General features: G+C 40.8%; 1 pseudogene; it reads left to right on the top strand.

Annotated features, from left to right (window-relative positions):
* LOC101997402 overlaps positions 1–13851 on the top strand; it is a 20075-nt pseudogene extending 6224 nt beyond the window's left edge.
* Positions 13852–13984: the final 133 nt, after the last annotated feature.

Below are 13984 nucleotides of genomic sequence, written 5' to 3' on the forward strand. Positions count from 1 at the left end.
GTGCCTGAGTGATCATGTAGGAGGACACCTGGTGTTCTACTCTATCACTAGAAAGATTTTTCTCACTGAACCGAAAACTTGCCAGTTTTCAGCCAGACCAACTGGTGCAACCAGCCTTCTAAGTTGATGCTACGGGTTCAAACTCAGTTCCTTATGAGTATATAGCAAGTGCTCTTAGCCACTAAAGCACCTCCACAACTCTGGTTCAAGCACATTTACACTATTCCCTGGGTCTTTTCTGTTGTCATTACACCATTTTTTTTCCTACTCCAAAATGAATACTCAGCTCTTCAAAAACCATTCCTGAGCGGGTTGGAGAACTGCAGTCTATTTGTGTTTAGCTGAAAGATCCCATTTGAAAATCAATCCTATCATAAAATCCTATTTTATGGGGGAGAAAAATAAAAAAGGTTGCCTGAGGTCTGACAGCAAGTACAAGTACACACGAGGAAGTCAAAGCAGGCAGTTCACTGCCAAATCCACTTAGCCCTGCAATGCATGCCCCTCTATACTGCCCTAGGTGGCCTGGAAAATGTTAGAGCTACAATTAGTAAAGCTCCCTTATACATTTTAATAGACTCTTGAATCAATCAGTTATTAAGGACTTCCTAAAGGTAGACTCAATAAGAAGCCAAAAATTCTGTAGAATCTGTTAATTTCATATTAATATTTATCAACTTTGATACTTTTGAGACCACCACAAATAAAATTTTGAGATCAGCACACACAAAAATGTGAATGTACATTACGAATCAAATATAACATCTGATGCAGCTGTCTTTGCTATACAGGGAATCTAATTGAATCTCCAATCAGTATGTCATATGCTGGGATTTAGGGTGTCTTGTTTCTGTCACCTTATGAATGGATATTTTTCACTAGATATTTTTAATAAGAAGCTTATGCTTCATTTTCTGCCTAGAAAGTCACTGTTTATTTCTGTTATTACAGTTGATGTCACATGACTTCCTGTGGTCCAAATTGAGTATTTTCGTTTAGAGACTTGGCTCTTCTTGAAGTGGCCCCAGATATAGTTCTGGGAGCCGAGAGGGGATTTCAGATGTCGTGTGGAATCAGTGACTATGGGGAAGTGAGACTCAGTGTCTGCAGATGTGATTTGCTATCCAGGCACCAATGTTGATGTCCTGGAAGAGACACCTTTGTGCCCCCATTGCAGTTACGGTTTCACTCATAAAATTGATGTGTTTAACCAGCATGCTGAGAATCTGAGCTAAAACTGAGTTCCAAGAAAACTGCTGTGGGCTTTCTACTCTAGGAAAACAGAGTTGGTAAAGATTCCCCCATTGTTGAAAGAGAAAAGATGAGCAGTCCCAGATCTTTTTTGTCCCAGAGAAGAACTGGTTCTATAGGCAAATGAGCATGTGCTCCAGCCTTTGTCTCCTTGCATTCTATAAAGTAGAAGATGACCATAAACAAGGCATGGAAATTAGACTGTTCCCCTCATTTGGCACAACCACAGACAAACACATTTTCCTTTGCCAATTTGTGTCACCTAATTTCTTTTTAGACACAGGGAAACTAAGGTGGTGGGATTACGAGCCTAAGCCTACAGGGACACCTTCAAGTCTACCAACTGTTTCACCTAGAAGCAAACTAGAAAGCCCTCAGAATCTCCTCTCACCCCTGAAAACACAGGCGTTGGAGATGCTTAAAATGATGGTCCAGCAAATACGAGAATGAGCTTTAAGACGGTAGGAACAATGCCTGTGGGAGGAACCTGTGAACAGGATGTTGCGTTTGACCACTGCACAAGAGAGGCTGGCTAACATGTACATAATACAGGAAGAAGCACATGCCAAATGGATGAAAAGGGTTCCAACACCCAGGTCTTAGGCAGTGATCACTATATCCCAAGCATTTCCTGGGTCTGTTTAGATGTACCGTTGAAGGGAGCATCCACAGGCCAAAAGAGGCGGGAGGTGATCAGAGCAAGCCTGCCATGAAATCCCTCAGATCTTTTTTATGGGTGGGAGTTGTGAAATGCTTTTTGCATCTCTAATTAGGGAATGGAGCAGAGCAGATGGCTATGGCGCAGTTATAATTAAAGAATAATGTACAGCAAAATCACCTTGTGCAGCCAATGATGCATACGAGCCAGAAATACTCACTCTCTTTGAAAGTGCTTTTAAGCCGCGGGAAGAGCTATTGCATCAGGACACCGATTTCACATACTCTCTTTTGTACCTAAGTTCCCTTTGCAAAATCAGGATTGTCCTATACTCAGTTGAATAGCTCAGAGTCTCCTTAATACGGAGCACTGCTGTTAAAATATAGGTACATGCTTTACTTTAACAACACATCGCTGTTATGCTGCAGTAGATACCCACCTGGGTTAGTAATTCATTTGCTTGCAACTCGTCAGCCATGCTGGCAAACAAAGGCAAAGGCTGAAGGTCAAATGCAAAGAATCCGGAATTTGCTTGTTAGGCTGCAAACCAGTTGTATGGTGCCACAGACACAATTGTTGGCTTCTGCAACGGCAATGGCCCACTTTTAGTTCTTGCTAATTAAGAAATAATAAAGCAATGGGACCAGTATCATGCTCTGAGAGGATGGCCATGTCTTGTGACAGGCCCTGAAGGGCCTGTGTTTCTCAGCGTTTCAAGGGGAAAAGTGAAATGATTTGATAGATCTGGGTCTTTCTGTTTCCTCCTCACTCTTGTTCTTGGCCTCCTCCTTTTCTTTCTCCTTCTCTTCTCTGTCCTCCTTCAACTCCTACCTCTTTTTTTCCCCTTCTGCTTTGAGGTTTGTATTCAATTGGTTTCCATAATTGTGATTATTAAGGCACTCATGGGGAGCACAGGGTTTCTTCTTTTGAGCAGCCGCTCTACTTTGCTTGTCAAGGGAGGTGAGAAACAGTGGTTCGTGTGAGTTGTTAGTTCTCCTTTCCTTCTGCAAAAGCCCCTGGACTCCACACACATGCAAGTTTCTTGGAGTTTTGCTGTTGTTGATGCTGTCAAGGATACAAAGAATCGCAAGCTCTAGAGTCACAGATCTTATTTTTCTGACATCACATTGCATATTCCTTCCCCCACTTAATACATGAGACTCACTTTGTCCTTAAAAAAAATTATTCATGCCAGCATTCCAAATCCCAGTACACTTCTGGAAAAGAAGTGATTTCTTTCATACTGTCTGTCAGAAAAAAATTAATACAAATAGAAGTTGTTTTGCTCACAAAGATCAGCCCCCAACGTTAACACTTCAGCCTAGCATCCATTGATAACGCATCTTAAAAGGCTGATGGTGGGATAAGGATTGATGGACCTCTGGAAAGAAACAAGCCCCTTTTCCTCCAAGAAAGAACTATGAGTGAAGCCAGACACCTTTACTGTTTTGGAGAAGTGCTGGGTAGAATCAGATAGTCCGAGGGCTGAAACTGAGATCTCTGACTCGCTGGGCCGTCCCTGGATGAGTCAGTTTCCCTCTGAGTTTCTACTTCACTGTGGAATAGTGAATCCTAGATGTTGAGGTGGGTAGCATTAGAACAATAGACATAATGTTTAGAATGGAGGCTTTTTACCAAATCCAGTCTTCTCTTTAGTTCTATTGCTCTCACTGTTGTCTGCTCATTCTATGATTCCCTAATGGCTTCTTCTTTACCATCTCCACCTAGATTCCTACATGTTCAACACATCTGAAGGTCTTTTCCGCCCAAATTAGAAAATACAGTGAGGTATGGCTTGGTCCCCCATTTTATCTAGTGGATAAGAGAGAAACTCGTGCCTCTTCCGATTTCATTTAGAGCCTTCGTTGAAGATGAGTCCTAGGTATGAGGTAAACAAGGTCTTGCCATTCACATCCCAGGCAGCCAGTGTTGAGGGCCAGGACCTGGCTTTAAAAATCTAACAATAGGTTGGAACTGTTTGAGCTGATGGAGAGAGGGGTGGTGAGCTGAAATTTGGGAAATAAGCCATCCAAGTCAATGCCACGTAATTGTGTTACCTCATCAGGAAAAAGGAATGAAAAAATGCCCTGTCACCTTCACAGTGTTTAAACCTGCCAAGTGTCCAGCTCAGGTATCTCAGGGGATATGTGGCAATTCCCTGGAAATAAGTAAGCCCTGGCTTTGCACAGCACAGTTACCATGGACCCAAAGAGAAGTACATCCTGAGCCACCCAAGAAAGAAACGGAAAGTCCCTTCTCCACCGTACATCTCCTGGATATCCCATCTCCCTTCGGCTCTGTCATGAGATGACCAGATGCAGAGGGGGAGTTCTTTTCCCAGAGACCATCACTAGTGATCTTACGCTCGTGCAATAGAGTCTACTTTGAACTGTGAGTCTAGGCCTAAGCCCTCTCTGTTGCTTTTGTCAAAGTAACACAAAAACCAGAAGAAGAACTCATATACTATTTTTTAAAAAAAGAATGATTAGGTTGAAATCACTGATGACAGTGTCCTCATGCACCTTTGCTATGTGACAGACATGTGCCACCAATTTGGGATAGTCTTCTTGGATATCTAAACATTTGCGATCTTGAAGTACAAGAGAGTTTGAGATGCTGATTCAGGTTACAGCCAGTGAAAGAACTGGGGACCGATGTGTGACATCCTGCCGTTCCAGAAGCAGGAAGCAGTACATTACTGTAAGACTTGGGGGCATCTGCATAGAGCCTGCAGTACAGTTCCTGTTCATCTGAAAATGTGTGCCAGGCGTGCAAGTCATGTGATTCAGGCTAGTGCTCTCTGCTCTCAGAAGACTGAGGCACGAGGATTATATGCTCTCTAGTGAGACCCTGGGCTACAAATCTGACAGTAAAAGCAAAGAAGTCACTGACTAGCAAAAGTTCAAAACAAATTACACAAATCATATAAAACATGAAGTCAACAGCTCCTCAAATCTACTATGGCAGGTGGATAAAGAACATTTAGGGATGTCCAGGGTGCCTCGGAAACATATTTGTAAGTCAAAAGTGTTTCAAAGATTTTTGAAAGCTTGTTTTTGAGATGTTAACTGAATACAAAAAGAAATGTATTTATGAGACAGTATCTATTGTAATCTTATCTTTTCTACAAATAATAAGTCTTCCAATTGTGAATATTAAAAGTGCAGTTTACTCCAGTGAAATGGCTAAGAAGGCTTTTCAGGAAGTGGACATGAAGCAATTAAAGATGATAATCTGTTGATAGAGTATAAGGTGTTTCCTAACACAAAGCTCAAAAGTAGAACGATGTATCTTATGAACATAACACACACAAGTATATATTCACATACAATAATTCATATGCCTTTGGACAAAATTGAGAAGGAAATGCCATTGAATAGCCAATAGCTACTTCAGGAACATAATATTTCCCCCCTAGGATTATATGGTTCCTAGGGCGAGCATAGAATAATTTTGATAGAACAGATAGTCTCACAAAACTCATGAAATATTTGGTGGTGCAACTTGATGGAAGGCTAGCAAACTCAACTCAGGACTTCATCTGACTTCAGAGAAATTTATCTGGAGCAGTTGGTGCTTAGATAGGAACAAGATCTCAACTGGTTCAATCCATATAATCTTAGGTTAGGCTGTTATCTGCACTCGTGTGACTCATTCAAAGAAACCACTTATGGAGGCAATCACATCTTACTGAGTAGAACAGTTTTCAATGTTCTGCTTCTGTTTGGATTCCTGTAAGCATGTGCTTTAGGGGTGAATTGTGTGGGCTTTTAGGAGAGTCCCTAGGAAATCTCAAGGCTGGACTTAGTAGAATGACATCAGACTGAGTGAAGAGGTTTAAAAGGCCTAGAGCCCCAGATGGAGTGGTTAGTTCATTGTCTTCATCCTCCGTAGCTAGCTGCCACTAGAATAACAGAAAGGAGTTTTCTATGCAAGGTCCTGATTATATCATAAACGGGGTTTTCCGATCCCAGATTATCTGTTTTCATCAGAAAAAGAATCGAGGCAGGCCACGATCAGGTTAGATTATAATGAATCCAAAACTCACCAAGCATGTTGACATAAACAAATTCGTATATATTTATAGCTTGGGCTATTTGATGAATTTTATTTAGTTCATTTTGTTCCTCATTTCCAAACAAATTTAACACAGCAGTAACTTAAATATATTAACAGTTATTGTCATAAATTATTGTTTCTGAAGTTGTTCTAGGCTGTTTTTCAGACTTTAACTTGTGGTCAAACCAAAATTGTTCTAATTTATTAGCCAAACCCCAAACCTTAACCAACCTTTCAGAATTGTCCCTCAGCATATTATAACATCTTTCCCAGAAACCCAATCACAACAACTCTAAGAAAATCCAAAGGGGCAGCTCCCACTGGAGGAAACCTTATTTATGACTTTTTTTCTGAGCACCTCTTTTTATCCTAACCCTTATGCTTAAGCATATGTCAAAATATCTTTAAAGAACCTCCAACTTAAACCAAAATGTGTGTTTTAGAGATATCACAAAATTTCGGCCTCTTGGTCTGTAGACTAATCTTCCTTCTAAGTCTTGACATATCAGAATACACTTATTCTTGCATTTCTTTGTATTTGCTGGTAGACAAGTACTGTATGACTGAACTTCATCCTTAGCCCAGGAAATATACATTTGATGCGTATGTATAAGAAACTATAGTTCAATGAATAAGCATCAGGGTTTCATATAGTACTTTTTTTTTGCTTTCTTTTATGATCTAGTTGAGATACTGCGGGGCAGTTTATATCAATGAGTTACTGTATTTTTCTAATTTCATAACTACTGAGATAAAACCTCTGACCAAAGACACTATAAATGAGAAGTCACATTGTTTTACACTTCCATTATTGCTTTAGAACTCCCTTTAGATGTCTTTCTGTATGTAAATGGCAAATAAGGCTCATGCAGCATGGAGAAAATTGTGACCCAAGTATAATAGTTAAATGCTCTTTCTTTTCTCTTCTGGAAAATAATAATATTTAATAATCTTGACAGGTTAATAAGACATAAGAAATTAGGTTATAAAATCACCAATAGGGTGAGTGCGCATTGCGTAGCTATTTTTTCCAAACTAAAAAAAAAAATCCATTTCTACTCACAGTGAGGAGAAAAGAGACACCTCAGAATGTAAGTGAAACTTGCAAGAGTTATAAAGCAGCCAAGACTTAGACGATTCAGAGGGCCTCTCCCCATGGTCATAGAAACAATAACACTTGCTGATGGGAAGAGGCTCTGATTGGCCAACCTGCCTATAAGCTGCCTACATGTTGTATAGGAAGACTACCACCCCCTCCCCCAACAGCTTCCATGAGCTGTCCTCCAAGCTGAGCAACTTGTCCTGTATCTCAGCAGCCATTGAGATGATCCGGCTCCTTGAAGTGACCCCAGTAAACTCACTGATTCACTAAGCTAGACTTGGACGGCATCATTTCTTTGGTCTATCATAAGTGCCCTACCAGAGATGAGAATATTTGTGTTTGTGTCTTCCCAAGAAAAGTCACTAAATCATGTGCCAATCCCCCACCCCAATTGGTGGCTTTTAAGGCAGTAAAGTGATGGACTGTGATGGTCACAAATGTTCTCGAAGAGGCTGTGTTCCTTTAGATTATATTGCCCCATGCTAATAACACACAGGCAATTCTACCAGTCAAAGTTGAGGACTTACTCTGTTTTTTTCCCTTGCTTTCATGCAGTGTAAGAAGCCCCATGCATAGGTTACATGTGAACACACAGATTGACTCTCCATGGGTTTCTTTGATCTCTCTTTTTACTTCAGCATCAGATTAGGCACAAAGACCAGTTACTAGAACTTGGCTTTCAAAAGATGTGATGTGGGGACAGATACTCGGAGAGTTGGCACCGGCATAGTCTAGTGACGTTCACCCAGTGCTGTGTTTGCTGGGTTAGAAGACTTCTAGGCCACATGTTTTGGAGAAGGAGAAGGTCACACAGTGTCAGACCCTGGAATACCAGCTGTGAGAAAAAGGATGTGTCATCCACCTCCTCAAGCACGGCCTCCACAGGGACAGACAATGAAACCCATTCACAAGGCAGGTGAGGCCCTGTGTGACTTGGATTGTTACCTAAATGCCATCAGGGGGAGCTTCCTAACTGATCCTCCTACCCTGTTCCCAACTTAGAGGTAAGCCAGCATCTTTATGAACAAAAAAAATGTATTAATTGGATCATGTCACATATCTGCTTAAAACATTTCAAAAATTTTCCATTAGTCTTTAATTAAGATCCTGGCACATGCCATCTCCTGAAGAAATGTCTCTTCTGATGCCATCTCCTTTCAGTCACCTTGGCCCACGTGAACACTCTGCTTTCAACCCATTGACCTCGCCCCGCCCTGCCTGACTCCCTTCTCCCATCCTGCTCTTTCTCCTACTCTTCAGATGAACGCCTCATTCTCATTCTCAAGATCCTCTCTCCAGAAAGGCTTTCCCCCAGGGTCGGAGAGGTTGCTCAGTGGTTACGAGTACTGGTTGCTCCACTAGAGGCCCTACGTTCAGTTCCTAACACCTACATGGCAGCTCAAAATCATCTGTACCTATAGCTCTGGGATAGCTGATACCCTTTTCTGACCTCTTTGGGTACTTGGCCTACATATGGTACACAGGCAAAGCATTAATACACATAAAATAAAAATAAAAAAGAAAGAAAAATTAAGTTCTAAAAAGGCTATTCAATGCTACCTATTTAATCTGAATTTCTCACATCCTTCCCTCGCCTCCCTCTAATCTCACATGATCTTTGTCTTTTTCAATGTGCTGAGAATGTCATGCTGGCATAATTGTGTGTATTTGCTTTGCCAGTGTTTCTTCCTGAGTCCTGATAAGAAGGAACATGTGACCGTAACATCTTCACAATGGGTTTCTGTGTTCCAATATCCTGTTTCTGTACTGTCTCCAGTCCTTCCCTTCCTTTCTGCCTTGGCCAATGCGTCCAAGTCACTGGTTGGTCTCAGAACTCTGTTTATTTTGTTACTTTGGGGGATTTTTCTTTCTCACAAAGTAGGTGAGTGGGTTCACTATTCACTGCTTCCAGACTATTTTTGGAAGTTGTATCTTTCAAATTCATCCAAAAATGCTCTGAAAAGCTGCTGCCAGACTTTGTACACCTTCACACACATCCTAAGGCAGTACATGCCCAGCCAAGGCTGACCTTCAAAGAGACAATGAACAGCTCAGGTTGGCTGCAATGGTCTGTGCCCGCAGTTGACCCATGTTGTAGGACCTGTCCTGGAAATCAGAGAAGGGCCTTCCTGTTGTCCTAATAAATTTAAAGGCAATGTGACAAGCAGCATCAGGCAAGACCCCTGCAGTCCTGAGATGGTGGCTCAAGATGCAACAAGGTCAGTTTATAGCTGCTTAGAATAGGCTAAAGATACTTATTTTTGACTATTTATAAAGATATTTATAAAAATGATTTTCTGGTATATATGGCTTGAGTTTATTCTTGCATGTCAGTGTGTACATTATGATCATGCCAATGGGTTTTCCTTTAGCTCCAAGCTGCATCTTTTGCCCCAATGCACCCAGACTGAATTGTCAGCCAGCATTTGATCCAGAACTCTATAAATAGCCACAGGATAGGCTGCCTCCAGAGCTCCTATGCTAAGCTCTTTTTCTTTAATGGTAATTAATAATTCAGGAAACAATAATCTTTTCTTTTCTTTCTCCTTCAGAAGGTATCATTTGTAAAGTCCTAATACATGGACTCCTAAAAGGTTCATTCAAGTTTCAGGTTCTGAATCTTCCTGGGGCTTAGCCTCTGTTCCAGAAGTTCTTAGCCTGTGTGTTGCAACCCCTTTGTGGGTCAAGTGACCCTTTCACAGGGATTGCCTATCTACCAATATTTACATTACAATTCCTAACAGTAGCAATATTACAGTTACAAAGTAATAATGAAAATAATTTTATAGTTGGGGGTCATCGCAACATGAGGAGCCATATTAAAGGGTCACAGTACTGAGAAAGTTGAGAACCACTGATCCATTCTTTGACAAATGTACACTTATAGCTAGCTGTCTTATCAAGAATTCCTGCATCAAAGCCTGTATTGTTTCTCCTGCGCAGTAACAAGCTATGTACTTGCGCTAACTTCAGAATATGACATGTGATGCGCTATGGGTGGAATGAGCAACCTAGATATTTTCAGTATACAATATAACAAGGAACCAAAGAGGTCTTACAACCCTGAGGTAAAACTCTAAGTTTTGTTACACATCCCACATGAATATGAATTATTTCTGATCCTCCTCTATCATCAAATTAAACAAGTAGGTACATGGACCTGAAATCTTGTCAGCCTTCTCTGGCAAAGGGAAACCAAGCAAGCAAGCAAAACAAATTTAAAAAATCCATGTAAGTTGTACACAGGTTATTATTAAATCATTGAATTGACATTATAAAACCAAAAATTTGGTCTCTGAGACTCATCTGAATTTTGGGGGTAGGCATACTGAGACATCTAACAGAGTTACAATAATGGTGTTCCCTGTGTACCTAATCTACCTTTTTCAGCCAGCATCATGGAAGAACTAATATCTACCATCTTTAGAATATAATATTTATTTTCAGTTTCAACTCTGGATGAGGGAGGATAGGGCAAATAAAGAGGATTTTGAATGGGCTTTTCAGTCTGAAAGCTCTTACTTGGCAGCCAAGATCTTAGTGTAGGTATCATACTGCTAATTTTACCATTCCAATAGAATACTTGGGAACTGAAACAATGACCATAGAATGGGTCTCCAGATACAGTGAACAAGTTAGACTTTAACCAACATTCTGTTTGTTGTGTACCCATGTGATCCTTAGCTCAAACAGAAGTCCATCCTCATATCAGACCCTCGGTATTCAATGTTGTCACTCAAGTAAATGCTATAAACAATTTGTACTGGACATTTTGTGTGGTCTAGAACAAGTGAAAATGCAAAGCTCCTTCTTTAGGGACTTTGTTTTAAGTATTTTAAGTCATTGACTCTGGGGACATAAAAACATAAAAAGTCCTTTTAAAAGAGCAGAGCCTAAAGCATTTCTCTGAGCATCCTTACTGATAGATTTATTTAGAGAAGTCTAGATCAGTCATCATGGCATACATTTGCAGAATATAAAGGCATGCCCAACCAGAAACCTGCAGCCTTCAAGCTACAAGTTTACTTAAAACATTGGAGGGAGCAAATATTGTTTTAACTTGAGTTTACTGTTCTCAAGTGTGAACTTGGTGGATGAGAACATTGTGTTTCAATGTCAGGTTAAAAATTCCAGTTGTGTATTTCATTTTAAGTAATGGATTATGAAGCTAAAAATGGGCTCAGGTCAATAACTGAATTAAGAAATTATGTGTTGGTATTTAGTCAACATCTCTCAGCCTCACACAGTCCACTCTCTTTGGTCTGGATTTTCATGTTAAGATGTACTCTTTATTGACAGCCACGATCTTATTTTTAAGAATGTCTTAGCTAGACATCTCTACAACTCCTTGCAGGTCAAGCCCATTAGCCGCACCTCTAAGCATTTGTCACTATTATAATTATAGCTTTCTTCTCTCTGACAGGTAAAGACCACCATTTGATTCTTTCCTCTTGAGAGTAGAAGGATACCATCCCCATGAATTGATGGGAGGAAGTGCAGCTCTGACCATGTCTCCTAACATTAGGCCTGAGCTACTGAGAAGAGGTAGTGTTGAGAGGTTTAGGGTTAGTGCAACCTTACTTTCCACTTGCCTGATAGCTTTGTTGTCCCACCCATCTGCATCCCCCCTCCCACTTCCGCAGGATCTCTTGACTTCACAGTTCCAATTTAGTGTGGTCAGTTCCCCTAGTTCCCTTTTTTCTCTTCTAGGGAAACTCATACAACACATCTTTACTCAGCATTGGTTATCATTGCCTTTAGACTTTCTAGAGCAAACTAGTAGTAGTAGTAGGCTTGCCCTGGCCGTAAAAGTCCTTAGCAGGGCGTTGAAGCCCATGAGAAAATGTACCTAAGTTACCAAACTCTTGTATGCCTTCCTTGACAGCCCCTTCAGAGAAGCCCTCACAATATGCAACCTTAAGAATTTCCTTATCCACAGCTGGGACATGCTACTAAGTTCTTGCCACTCTTCTGATTACTCTGCTTTTATTATGACTAGGATATCTCTTTTCTTTTTCTGTTGGAATTTAACCTTAGGTAGGAGGCTGGGACCCTAAAGAGAAAATAAAGGCACTCATGCAGTGGGCGCTTGCTGTAGAGATATTTTTCCAGAATGTTTCAGCAAGAGGAAGTCATAGCTTTCACAATGGAAAGGTGGTTCATCTCAGTCTCTGAGAGCTTAGGAGAGTCTGAACAATTATTAATGAAGTTTATTTAAGGTCCCCTCTTTTATTTCAAGGTAACAGGTGTCTCCAGCCAATCTGCCCTGAGCTCGAATGTTTCTTAAGCTCTGGGACTTTAACCATGAGGTTCTCAGCCTGCAGCTTTGTTTTGTTTGTTTGTGTGAAGAAGCTCTTGACTCTTCATAAGTGATAAAGAGATCATTTGTCTCTTATACTCACCCTTTAATTGCATGTTAGGAACCCTCGGTTTCCCAATCTCTCTCTCTGGGGTGTCACTATTGCTTAGTAATAACCACACAACTCTACTGTTTTATCTGCTTCTAGCAAAAACCTGAACTTGGCACTCATGAGAATCTTCCTCTTCAATGGAGGTCTTTCCAGGACAATGTCAGTAACACATATAACAGTTAAGCTCACTTGTTCTTTCACCAGAACTGTAAATATTCTAATATCCTACATATCTCAAGAAACGTCTTTTTCTTTCCCTTTCTTTCTTTCTTTCTTTCTTTCTTTCTTTCTTTCTTTCTTTCTTTCTTTCTTCCTTCCTTCCTTCCTTCCTTCCTTTCTTTCTTTCTTTCTTTCTTTCTTTCTTTCTTTCTTTCTTTTTTTGGTTTTCGAGACAGGGTATCTCTGTAGCTTTATTGGAGCCTGTCCTGGAACTAGCTCTTGTAGACCAGGCTGGCCTCGAACTCACAGAGATCTGCCTGCCCCTGCATCCCAAGTGCTGGGATTAAAGGCATGTGCCATGGCTGCTCAGCTTCTTTCTTTATTTTTTGAGACAGGGTCTTACTATGTAGACCTGGGTGGCCTGGAACGCTTATGTAGAACCCCAAGCACCTAGTGCAATTGGGGGGGGGGTCACGTTCAGATTCGAGCTCATGGCCTTCTATAACCCTGAGGGCTTCAACTGCAAAGATTAAACAGAGTTTAGAAACTTTATTGTTTGGGTTGAAGATCAGAAAATCAAATGCTGCAGGAATCAAAGGCAGGGGTAACTTGGGAAACATCCAGAGCAGTGAGTAACCCGAGTTCTCCTAGAAGTATCTCAAAGACGTCAACTGTCCTTTCAAGAATCACGATCAGCAAGAAGCAATCGACTGACTTACTATTTTAGCTGTTAGAGTTGCATATGGAGACAATGCTGAAAAATAAAAGGAACTAATACCTCGTAACGGAAAAGAAATACCCAAAATGCAGATAAAAGTGCAGAGCCATTGGTCAACCTGGATGTAAATAACACAGATTTTAAGGCTTGTGTAATGGCTTTGGCTAACTTCCAGTTCAGTGTCATGATGATTACTTGGTGATACTTCAGGCCATTCACCTTTTGGTTCAGGAGGGTCTAACACAGCATATAGTTGCTAAAGCAAATAGAATGGAAAAGAGCTTACCTGTGGCTTTTTTAAGACAAACTTTCTTGCTTTTGACCCAGGGAATGTGGTTATTAACAAAGCTGCTCAAATTCTGTGGTTCCTGCCTATAGAAGTGCTCAGAGAACTATAGACAAAAAAATTAGCGAAGCCATAATAGTCGGAGTTGTCACAGTTATTGCAGATCCAAAGACAGACTGGGGAAAGTCGGAAGATGAGCACCCCTAGATTTCAGCTACTCACCTGCTTAGTATGGATGGAATGAGTCATGGGCATGTGTTTGGAAGGCAATTGTCTCATTTCTAAGGAAAAATCCCAGGAAAATGACCATGCTCTAGGGATTTATCACCATCACCACTAA

This window comes from Microtus ochrogaster, chromosome 2, assembly GCF_000317375.1.
Source record: "Microtus ochrogaster isolate Prairie Vole_2 chromosome 2, MicOch1.0, whole genome shotgun sequence".
Taxonomy (NCBI): Eukaryota; Metazoa; Chordata; class Mammalia; order Rodentia; family Cricetidae; genus Microtus; species Microtus ochrogaster.